Here is a 12729-nt window from a genome sequence, read left to right as displayed (position 1 = left end):
ATTTAAAAAATAGTCATTCATTGAAAAATTCGTTTTGAGTATACTTAATTTCTAAAATGACGCGACAAAATTTAGGACCAGTTCCTCGTTTCGGCTATTTCGAGTATTGTTTCGACCGATTTTTGAAGTAAATTGATTGTTTCTCGGTGGTATTTTGAGTTTTTCGGATCCTAGTAGGTATTTATCATGTAAACAAGAAGAATGTAAGGTTTTAATTCTCGAATTATAGTTTTTCAACTAGCAATTATAGCACCTCGGATGTACCTCATTGGTTACGATATCGCCACTGCGCAGAGCTTCTAGTTGCAGTCAACAAAAAATGGGTCGCGCACATAATTGCACGGAAACACAGCGGATGGTCATCCGCAAAATGTCCAAAGCAGGCAGCAGCCAACGCGAAATCGCAGAGTACTTGGGACGATCCAAAACCTTCGTGTTTAATGCCTTCCGCGACCGCAAAAAATCCGAAACGTCGAAACGGGAGAAGTCTCTGAAATGACAGTTCATGCTGGATAACGATCCGAGGCACAAAAAACTTTTGCTGGTCTTCGTCCCACACGAGCTTCACGCCGGAGCGTTTGAAAAATCCGGTAAAACCGACCGATGTAGGTAACGAGGCCCAAGAATCTCCATACTTCTTCTGAACAAGAAGTGGCACGGAATTTCTGAACAGCTTCGATTCTAGCGCTTGATGATTCAATACCCTCTAAGGAGATCGTATGCCATACTAAGATGACAACGATGAAGTTTACAGTGTGTTTGCTACAACGGCATTGTGAAGAAAAAGATTTCGGGAATTTTACGATGCCATACATGAGACACGTGTAACGAAAAAAGCCCGTGAGTGTAATTAGAAGTCGTTATGTAATCTTCCTATCTTCCTCAAAATCAACCTGGGGGAAAGCCTCACCAAAGGCGACTGTAAACATAGCGAAAGTGAACAGTGGAAAAAATCGTATATGTTGGGCATGAGATGTCTTTCCAGCAATGTTGCGCGGCACATATTTACGCACACCCACAGATTACCATTGTCCTTAGCCACAGTTACTAGAACCAAAAAGGACGAGTTTTGAATCTTATTTACGCTGCTATTTTGCTCAGTCAATATGTACGGGTTCCGAGTGAACACTACTAGTTACCAGTCGAATAATTCACGGTTTGAGCTTGAAGCTTAAGGTGAAGGGGGAAGAATGCCACAGTGGCGCTCATTTCCCGTAAAATCAATAATTTTGCGAAACAGTGTAAAGAAAATGATCTTTTTCACACACTTCTCATCAAGTGATATCAACCAAAATCTAATCGATTACTCAAAAGATATTAAATTGTCATCTGCCGTCGCAATGTCGCAATGTCGTTCTTTCAAATTCCGTCAACAAACATTTTTTATGTTTGGCCCAGAAAGAATGGTAAGCAATTGAAAAGAGCGTATTGTTTGGGAAGAAATATCAATAACTTTGAGTGAAGTTCAGATATTGACATGTATTGCATCGAAAAATGTTTATATTAGTAAATTCTAAAAGTCTTTTGAAGACAGCTGGTATGTAGAATTTGAAATATAAAAGTTAGAGTATTAAACTTTTTTTTTCATGGTGACCCTAACGCAACTTTAGATTCTGGACTAGTCAACTTGTTTACCAAATCAAAACCCTATCAAGAACGTATGAGGAGTGATCATACGTATAGTAGATGCAGCTTACAAGCAGTATGAGTGATTTGAAGAGCTTAAACTAACAGTATCCTCTGCGTGGAACGGGATACATACTACAGCATAGCGCTACTTGGTCGAAACCACCCCGAATGGGTTATTTGAACTGAATGAGAACGAAAGATGACCTACGAATTAAAAACTTATTGAAATTCATTCAAACAGGAGGAAATGATCTCATTCGTGGAATCCGAACAAATGAAGCGTTCAAGTTTGCCCCAAAACGAGCGGTCCTTAATGTGTCAACAAGTTGAGCCGAATTGGAGGACTGACAAAGAACTTTTTGTCTGGTCCTCGTCGCACAGTGGTCCCTGAGAAAATTTAGGCGGCCAAAACTCAAAAAATGAAGTTTCGTAAAAACACAAAAATCCTACAGTACCTTATTCTAGGATGTTCAAGGCATCTAGGATCACGTGTTTCACCCCATTCCGCGCTCTGGCAGCGCGAAAAGATACCAGTTTCGCATGCTCGCCGGTGCCGCTATTTCGCGTGTGTTTTTCAGATTTTTTTTTCCTTTCAGATTTCTCAGATTTTCGTGAAAAGTGGTAGTTTTGTGCTTTGTCGCAAAACATTAGACCTTTTTATGTTTTCAGTGGGGTGACCATTTCCATTTTAGGGTTGTACGAAAAAACAACTTTTGCTTCTTTTTTCCAAAAATGACTTTTTTCAAAAAATCATAGCTTTTGAACTACTAAACCGATTCAGATGATCGGTCATATCAAATTGAAGCCAATCACCTGGTCTTTTTTGAAAAAATACTACACCTGCAGAAAATTCGAATTCTGTTCTCGTTATTATTGATTGTACGCGTTTTTTATTGTTTTCATAGTCTCGGGACCAAGGGACTATATTTTTTCATATTTTTTTCTGAAAAGCTGATGATTTTTCACATAATATACGTCGAAACCGGACAGGCGTTTTTTTTGGTTATGATGAGTTATAAATTATGATTTTTCAAAGTTAACCGATGGTTCGAAAAATCAATTCTTTCCTCTTTTTTTTTCTTTTTTTTTGTGAAACCAAGTTGAAAAATGAATTCTGCGTATCCGAAAACATGCAAACACGATAACAACTGAAAATTCTGAAGTTTGCCCCCTTCTCCCAAACACCGATAAAAACTGGAAATTTTGAACTTTGCCCTCCTGCACCTCACTACTTCCCCCCCATCCTGTTGGGTTTTTGGTGAATAGAATTGAAAAATGAACTCAGCGTATCCGAAAACCCCAGTCTACCAAAAATTGGGGTTTTAGCTAAAAAATCTGAGTTTTGGCCGCCTAAATTTTCTCAGGGACTACTGTCGGTCCATGCGGATCGAGAGTGGACTTTTCTAAAAACCATCTTCTAACTGTGCTGTCGTCGTTTCCTGTTGCCGCACTCTGGAAAAAGATGAAAAGACCACGATGAAACCGGCGCGAAAAAGACGGAAAATTCACTGTCAGTCCTCAGATGCTGACACGAAGCTCATCGTGTTAACTACGAGCGATCGATAAAATGTTAAGATGGTGTCAGCATTCAAGTGAAATACGATAGCCTAGTTACGGTCGTAAACTTCGCGTTCACCGTTGACAATCGTAGAGGTTGTAACATCCCACGAAGTACACGATTTCGTCTACAATTTCTCTTCACTAAACGCAATGGTGAAACAGTTAACTTCGACGTTGAAGGGGTCAAACACTCCAAGCATAAGATGACAGTGCAGTGATGGCTACGATAGGCAATGACCTAAGGCCATTGCCTTGCATAAGATGACAGTGCAGTGATGGCTACGATAGGCAATGACCCAAGGCCTTGTTCCGTTAAGAAGGATGGAGTTTTACATATCCACCCAGAAACTCAGTCAGTAACAGATCGTACATGTCACCATCGAAAGTGAAACCAACTGCTTCCAGTAGGTTTGAAAAACATTGTTCCATATGGAAGGGCGGGCAAGCGTATTTATAACACGATTTATTCTCTGTAATAGAGTTCACGAGTTCGGTAAATTCTGGAGTATCCCGCGATTTCCAACAGTATTGCTCTTCATATTGACCAAACGCTTAGCGGTTCATAAAAAAAAGACACGGTCTACGATTTCATTCCACATTATGGGCCTGATCACGAACATCACTGTCACAAATGCTTCCACGTCACTTACACTTCACTTAATATTTTTGTGTCTATCATCATTGTCACGGACAATTGCGTGTAAAAATGAACTCTGTGAAGTAAAAGAGTTCATTCCCGTTTATAAGAGACATGTCAGTTGCATAATTTCTGGTGTTTGAACGTTATGTCGGTTGCATGATTTCGGACGTTTGAACGTTATGTAGGTAAAATTAATAAGCGTATGAGATAATATTCCATTTAATTGAACGTATGTTTTAGAATGACAAGTTTGCGATTATACCTCGATGATTCGGTATTTCAATCCAATTATTCAAACTCATTCCATGAATCCAAAAATGAGGGGGAATACTTGGTTGTTCTTGAATAATGTAGTTGTTCAACATATGGGAGTGCACACCCAGGTTTTTTTTACGCGAGGGATACGTACCTCGTAAAAAAACCGCGTTAATTGGAAAATCCGCTTAAAAAAACCGCGTTAATTCAAAAATCCGCGTAAAAAACCGCGTTAATTGAAAAATCCGCGTTAATTGAAAAATCCGCGTAAAAAAACAATGTCACCTAATGATAAATATCATATGGGAATATCTTTACGTAGAACGGAAGTAAAAAGTTGAGTGTTGCTCGCTTCCGAAAACCCGTAGTTTTTTCCTGCAATTTCGTTGGTTACTGGTAGCTATAGTTCTGTTTCCCTCACGAATGAGGTCATCTGCTGTTGCTAGAAGATTCCCTAGTAATTTGTACACTCTTCTGCCGATGCACGTGCAGTACCACTGTTGGACCGTCCAGAGCTAAGTAGACAGGAAAAGACATTCACGAATAGCTGCCCGTGAAAACCCCGTCCCGTTGTACCACCCGGCGAGTTCCCCGTTACCCAACACCTAAAATCCACGTAAGAATCGTGATAAGGTGCGGCACTCAGCGCTAAACTCCGTTACAAGCACTAACTACCGTAATTTGCTCTGAGGGAACATGAGAGAAAAATGTGAGCTGAGGGGAAGATGTGATATTGCACTTAATTGGAAAAACCGCGTAAAAAAACGCGTTAATTGGAAAATCCGCGTGAAAAGACCTCGTAAAAAAACCGCGCAAAAAAAACCGCGTAAAAAAACCTGGGTGTAATTGTATTTCTTCTTTCTATAAATTACTCTAGAGATAAAGCATGACTATCATGAGTTTAATAATCGATATATCTCACATACTCTTGTACTCAGCTCTGTCCTACTCGTTTGAATAGTGACAAGTATTTAGTATAGGTCAACATTAGAATATCATTCGTTAACCAGCTGCCGAGGCATCCAGACGTAGAGTTGTTTGCGTCTATTGTACCGTTACAACAATACCGTTATTGGCTTCGTGACTGGTGGAGTGCTTTTGTTTTCACCCAAGCGGGTTTGTGAATGTCGCGTGTGATCCGTGCTGTGGATAAGCGGAATACCAGTGCCACAATCAGCGGAGAACAAAGGCTGCTACAGCGGACGCTGTGACCTCTTGCTGGTGTCGGATTATCGGCATTGTATTTCTTGCATTGCCGTATTATCACCGAGGTATACCGATTCATCGCATTATTGGCCGATACACCATCTCGTCTGTATCAACGTGGTCTGCCGTTCGATTTAGTGCAACGAGGTACATATAAAATAAATATAAATATAAGATCAGAAAATAAGTTAGAACATTGATTATAATGGAGAATGATGAGGGATCTCCAGAAATGGAGACCTCCGACTCTGAAACCAATTCAAAAAAAGTAAATGGGAAAAAACATAAACGAGTCCCTCCTACAGAATGTAGTTCGTCTGGGGACGAATCTGCTCATCCTACCAAGCCCCCCTCGAAAAAAATTGCCTCCTCCCTCCTCCCTGAACTCCCCAAAACTCCCACTCCTCCTCTCCCACCATCGATTTCATTTCCTTCTTCTGATATTTCCGAGCCAGTTCCAACCTCGTCCTCGTCTTCCTCTTCTGTTGTATCCTCTCCCCGTGTCAAGGTTTATCCAGAAGATGCACCTGGAACTGGTCCCTGGGTTGTTTTCTTCCGGCCCAAACCAAACGGAAAAGCACTGAATGTTATTCAGATCACGAAAGATCTGACAAGATACTACTCCTCCGTGATCGAAATTTTAAAAGTTAGACCGAACAAACTGCGTGTTATCGTGAGTGACCGGAAACATGCAAACGGTATTGTGATCGACCAGAGGTTCACCCTAGAGTATCGTGTCTACGTGCCGTCCCATGACGTAGAAATCTCGGGGGTGGTAACTGAAACGGGTCTGACGTGTAAAATGATAAAAGAAGGATTTGGAAAATTTAAAAAACTCCCTTTGGTGAGTGTTAAAATCTTGGACTGCCGCCAACTAGGGAAAGTCTCCCAAGAAGGGGGAGAAACTAAATTCACGCCGTCCGACTCGTTTCGAGTAACTTTTGCTGGTTCCGCCCTCCCTGACTACGTCATGGTGGATAAATTGAGGCTGCCTATGCGACTCTTCGTGCCAAAGCCCATGACTTGCCAAAAATGCAAGTCAGTTGGCCACACTTCAGCTTATTGTGCCAACAAGGAGCGCTGTGCCACTTGCGGAGAGCAACATGTGGGCGAATCCTGCAGTGCGACTGAGCATAAGTGTCCATATTGCGGAGGAGCTCCACATGTACTCTCAGCTTGTGAAACTTACAAGAGTCGCTGGGAGAAACAGAAGCGCTCTTTAAAGGAACGCTCGAAACGCACATTTGCGGAAATTTTAAAGGGCGCTTCTCCACTGGCCCAGCAGCAACAACAACCAATCTACACACACAATGTTTTCTCTACGTTGCCAGTTGATGAAATGGAAGCGGACACAGCTAGCGGGGGCACACCGCTTATTTTCAAAGGGAATCCCCGGCGCAAAAATGTGACCACTCCCAAAATTCAAGAACAAGTCCCCCCGGTGATACCCCCTGTTAGCTTGCCTAAAAAATCGAGTGCAGCGGACAAGCAAAATCAGGTTCCTCCTGGCTTCCGTGGGAATAGTTCATCTTTGAACAACCCAGCACTCGAGGGGACATCAAAAACCCCAACTGTCCCTGTTTTTCCGTCCAGTTCAACTTCCCAATCGGGATTTATAAAGTTGTCTGACCTTTTGCACCAAATCTTCAAGTGTTTTAATGTTTCCGACTCCATCAGAACCCTTGTCATATCAATGCTTCCAGTATTAAAGACAATTTTGCAACAATTGATGCAAACATGGCCCCTCCTTGCAATGATTATCTCTCTTGATGTCTAATTTAAATAGAGAGGTCGGAGATATCACTGTTTTACAGTGGAATTGTCGTAGTCTTATCCCTAAATTGGATACATTCAAATTTTTAATTCATAACTCCAATTGTGATGTTTTTGCTCTGTCCGAAACTTGGCTTTCTTCGCGAGATGATCTCTCTTTCCACGATTTCAATATTATACGCTTGGACCGTGATGACAGATACGGAGGGGTGCTATTGGGGATCAATAAGTACCACTCATTTTTTCGAATTGACCTTCCACCTATTGGAGGGATCGAAGCTGTTGCTTGTCATGCAAACATCAGAGGCAAAGACCTCTGTATTGTCAGCTTGTATTGGCCTCCGAGAGCTGCGGTTAGCCGCAAGCAACTTGTTGACATGTGCTCACTCCTTCCTGAGCCACGATTGATCTTGGGAGACTTCAACTCTCACGGAACTGCCTGGGGGGAACAGTACGATGACAATCGTTCATTGTTGATATATGACCTTTGTAACAGCTTCAATATGACCGTTTTGAATACTGGGGAAACAACACGTGTACCTAAACCTCCTGCTAACCCAAGTGCTCTTGACCTCTCGCTTTGCTCGAATTCACTATCGTTAGATTGCAAGTGGAATGTAATCCAGGACCCCAACGGTAGTGATCACTTGCCAATCAAAATTTCCATCACCATTGGGTCGAATTCTTCTGAATCTATAAACATGGCATATGACCTCACAAGACACATTGACTGGAAAAAATATGCGGACGCGATTGCTCTAGCCATCAATTCCAGAGATGGCTTACCTCCATTGGAGGAGTATAACTTCCTTTCTCGTTTGATCTATGACAGCGCAGTTCGCGCTCAAACGAAACCCATCCCAGGTTCCACTATTCGCCGAAGGCCTCCCAATCTATGGTGGGATAGCCAGTGTTCCAAGCTTTATGTAGAAAAATCGAATGCATTTAAAGCTTTTCGGAAACGTGGAACCCCTGAAAATTTTCAAACGTATTTAGCCCTTGAAGATCAATTTAAAAACTTAATCAAAGGGAAAAAACGTGCTTATTGGCGAAATTTCGTGGGAGGTTTGTCACGAGAAACGTCAATGAAAAAATTATGGAAAGTGGCTCGAAACATGAGAAATCGCTATTCAACGAATGAAAGCGAAGAATATTCACATCGATGGATTTTGAATTTTGCACGGAAGGTTTGTCCTGATTCCGCTCCTGTGCAAAAAATTGTTCGAGATATACCACAAGATAGGTGCGATCTTGATTCCGAGTTTTCGATGGTAGAATTCTCTCTTGCTCTGCTTTCTTGTAACAATTCTGCTCCGGGATCGGATAGAATTAAGTTCAACTTGCTGAAAAACCTCCCTGATGTGGCGAAACATCGCTTGTTGAATTTATTCAATCGGTTTCTGGAGAATAATATTGTTCCAGATGATTGGAGACAAGTACGAGTTATAGCTATTCAAAAACCCGGAAAACCCGCGTCCGACTTCAATTCGTACCGCCCAATAGCAATGCTGTCTTGTATACGGAAATTGTTGGAGAAAATGATCTTGTTTCGCCTTGATCGATGGGTTGAAACGAATGGCCTACTCTCAGATACACAATATGGGTTCCGCAGGGGCAAGGGGACGAATGATTGTCTTGCGTTGCTTTCTTCAGAAATTCAAATGGCTTACGCCGAAAAAAAACAAATGGCTTCAGTATTCTTGGACATAAAGGGGGCTTTCGATTCTGTTTCAATAGAGGTTTTGTCGGACAAATTACACTCTCGGGGTCTGCCGCCTCTATTGAATAATATGTTATATAACTTGCTTTGTGAGAAACATTTGAACTTTTCTCACGGAGATTCGGCAGTAAGTCGGGTCTCTTACATGGGCCTCCCCCAGGGCTCATGTTTAAGCCCCCTTTTGTACAACTTCTATGTAAGCGACATCGACAATTGCCTTACACAAAATTGCAGCCTAAGACAACTTGCAGATGATGGAGTGGTGTCTGTCGTAGGATCAAACGAATCCGACCTGCAAGGACCCTTACAAGATACTTTGAACAATTTTTCAACCTGGGCCATTGGGCTAGGGATCGAATTCTCCACGGAGAAAACAGAGATGGTGGTTTTTTCTAGGAAGCATAGACCAGCAAAACCAAAGCTTCAACTTTTGGGTAAACCGATCACTCATGCTATGTCATTCAAGTATCTTGGGGTCTGGTTCGACTCCAAATGTACTTGGGGGGCCCATATTAGGTATCTGAGTAAAAAATGCCAACAAAGAATAAACTTTCTCCGTACAATTACCGGCACCTGGTGGGGAGCCCATCCCGAAGATCTTATAATGTTGTATCGAACAACTATTCTCTCAGTGATGGAGTATGGCAGTTTCTGTTTTCAATCAGCTGCCAAAACACACCTCATTAAACTCGAGCGAATTCAGTATCTTTGTCTCCGTATCGCGTTGGGATGTATGCCCTCAACGCATACCATGAGTCTCGAGGTTTTGGCAGGCATACTCCCACTAAAAGATCGCTTCAATTTATTATCTCTTCGGTTCTTCATCCGGTGTAAGGTTATGAACCCATTGGTGATCGGAAATTTTGAGCAGCTGATCGAGCTAAATTTTCACTCCGGATTCATGAGTTCATATCATGAATTCATCTCCATGCAGGTTGATCCTTCTTCGTATATTCCCAACCGTGTTTGTTTCCTTGACTACATCAATTCCTCTGTGCATTTTGATCTGTCCATGAAGCAAGATATCCATGAATATTCAGATTACCAACGATCGAGGATCGCTCCAATGATCTTCGATGAAAAGTATGGGGGTATCAATTGTGATAATATGTACTTTACTGATGGGTCCACTATAAACGAGTCCACAGGATTTGGAGTGTTCAACGAATTTTTTAGCACCTCACACAGTCTTCAGAATCCTTGCTCAGTGTATATTGCTGAATTGGCAGCAATTCATTGGGCGCTGGACAGCGTCGCCTCACGACCTGTTGAACACTATTACATTGTAACGGATAGTCTTAGCTCTGTCGAAGCTATCCGTTCAGTGAGGCCGGAAAAGCACTCGCCGTACTTCCTTGAGAGAATACGAGAAATTTTGAGTGCTTTATCCAGACGCTGTTATGTCATTACCTTTATCTGGGTCCCTTCACATTGCTCCATTCCAGGTAATGAGAGGGCTGACTCATTAGCAAAGGTAGGTGCAATTGAAGGCGATATTTATCAGCGTCAAATCGCCTTCAATGAATTTTATTCTTTAGTCCGCAAAAATACCATCGCTAACTGGCAACGCAAATGGAATGAAGATGAATTGGGCCGGTGGTTTCACTCGATTATCCCTAAGGTTAGCCTCAAACCGTGGTTCAAAAGTCTAGACTTGAGTCGGGACTTTATTCGCACCTTCTCCCGACTCATGTCCAATCACTGTTCGTTAGACGCGTTACTCTTTCGTTTCAATCTGGCCGGTAGCAATCTCTGCATTTGTGGCCGAGGTTACCACGACATCGAACACGTTGTTTGGGCGTGTGAGGTGTATCTTGTTGCCAGATCGAATTTAGAAAACTCCCTTCGGGCTAGAGGAAGGCAGCCCAATGTGCCGGTGAGAGATGTGTTGGCTCGGTTAGACCTTGATTACATGTCCCATATATATGTTTTCCTTAAAGCTATAGATCTTCGTGTGTGATTGTCCCTACATCCTTATACCCTCCTTTCCTTCCTTTGCGGGTAATTCGTCCCCTTGCTATAAATAGTAGAATAAGTTGAAATGTAAATACACTATAGATATACGAATAGATTTAAGAAATGAGTGTTCATCAACATTGTTACAATTTCCTTATATCCCATCCTTCTCCTAAAAATATGTCACCCTCCTAAACTCGAGTACACCGCGAGTAATCGGTTTTCCACCTTACTAACCATAGATCTAAGAAAATTGTTTATATATATAGTTTTAAAATTATATTTAAGAATTCGGCTCCTTTAAACTTAAGTAACTGAGCCTGTAAAAATAAACGAATTAATAAAAAAAAAAAAAATAAACATTAGAATAATTTTTTAAGAAACGTTTCTACAATTCTATATCTTCTATATCTCAGAATAAACCCGAATTTATCCATCTCATGATCAGTATAATCTGAGCTACTCCCATATGGGATTCTGAAGTTTAATCCTCTTATCCTTCCCATTCTCGTGTAATTTAATATACGGGTCATGAGGTTTGATATAATTGTTTAAACAGAAACTGGTCAGTAGCGTTGGTCAGAAGCATAATTTCCATATGAAACATCTGATGAGTTCCAAGGAATTTGTTAAAAGCAGAAAAAGATGATTCTTTAGACGGATATCAAAATTATGGAAAAAGAACTAGAGAATAATTTAAAAATTATTAATTTGAAAGCTTTGCAATGATAGATTCATTTTTGCTTATTAGAAACTTGAATATTCTTTCCTTCAAAGTATGTCTTCAAAACAATATCGTTGAAAATATCTATTACATAAAACAAAAGATCAATGGCCTTATTCGATGTAGCTATCGTCCTGATTCGGGCCTTGTCCACCAATTGCGAATGTTTGAATTACAAAAACCAGCTCTTCAATGTTGGAAAACCATTACAGTTATTATTATATATTCAAAATATCAACAAATCAATATTATACATAATCAATCGTCATGATCGTTTTGGGCCAGTGGCCTCCATTGCCATTTTATGGGGTTGCAACTCTATGTTAGTCTAATCCTTAAAATAGAAACAAAAACTTTCTATTCATTTAGGACAATCGAAATTAGACCTTTCGCCATGTTTCAATCGGTCTACGGGAGCTACATGTTAAGTCCTCAAATACATCCCATAGCGCATTTATAGAGTCCAAAGCGGATAAATTGCTGTTTGTTTATCTTTTCTTTCTTAAAAAGCAAGACAAGACTCAAAATGTTAGCAAAAAAGCTAAATAAATCCGAAATTAAACTTACTCCATTCCGCATGACTAGCTTTCACCATCTAAAACACAAATGACAAATATACTTGTTTTTCCCCGTGACGTGACAGTATCGTGGTATTCATAATAATACCGAGTTCATCAAAGTTGGCAGCCGTAATAACGTTGTATACAATTCACTTTGTTTACACCGTGAAGTGACGCTCGTGATCAGGCCCTATGTGCCAACAAACGGTGCCATCGAATATCCAAAATCCTTATCAAGTTTGCCCTAGCAATACAAATATTGGAAAACAGCACCCTGCCTAATCAATCATCGTTTGACAGGCCAAAATACACACGTACAGAAATCACACGTTTATCGCCGCCGTCACCCTGTCCACCATCAAATGAAACCGGTAGTGCGGTGCCGCCGATGTGCGCGGTGGTGATAAGGTTTGGGAAATTACACATTCTTCCCGTATCGGAGTCTCCATTCGCACCTCCAGCGATAACTCGGGCTTGTTTGTGTTGTTTTCTCTGCCCTCGCTCATTGGGACGACATAAATATGCTTCAGCTCGCGAAAACAGAAACGAAAGCAGCTTTCGGTAACGACAGCCCGCCAAAATAACGCCGATAACACATGCGGCCATCGCGATAGCGCATAAATTTACTACTGGTTGTTTTATGGCTGCTTTGAAGTGATAGCCTATATCCCCGAACAGCACTCGAATGTTGCGTGCATTTCGATGG

The 12729-nt window shown here is 41.3% G+C and overlaps 2 protein-coding genes and 1 pseudogene across 2 annotated transcripts in view; 1 reads left to right on the top strand and 2 right to left on the bottom strand.

Moving 5' to 3' along the window:
• Positions 1-12729, bottom strand: part of LOC129778730 (frizzled-4) — a 106759-nt gene that overhangs the window by 9535 nt on the left and 84495 nt on the right. The window lies entirely within an intron of this gene.
• The window catches only part of LOC129778729 (cilia- and flagella-associated protein 206), a 101260-nt gene that overhangs the window by 43356 nt on the left and 45175 nt on the right, over positions 1-12729 (top strand). The gene's annotated exons all lie outside the window — the stretch shown is intronic.
• LOC129780850 (U4 spliceosomal RNA) lies at positions 219-298 on the bottom strand (annotated as a pseudogene).

Source organism: Toxorhynchites rutilus, chromosome 3, assembly GCF_029784135.1.
Source record: "Toxorhynchites rutilus septentrionalis strain SRP chromosome 3, ASM2978413v1, whole genome shotgun sequence".
NCBI lineage: Eukaryota > Metazoa > Arthropoda > Insecta > Diptera > Culicidae > Toxorhynchites > Toxorhynchites rutilus.
Note: the sequence above shows the minus strand (reverse complement) of the source record. Positions and strands in the feature narration are given on the sequence as shown.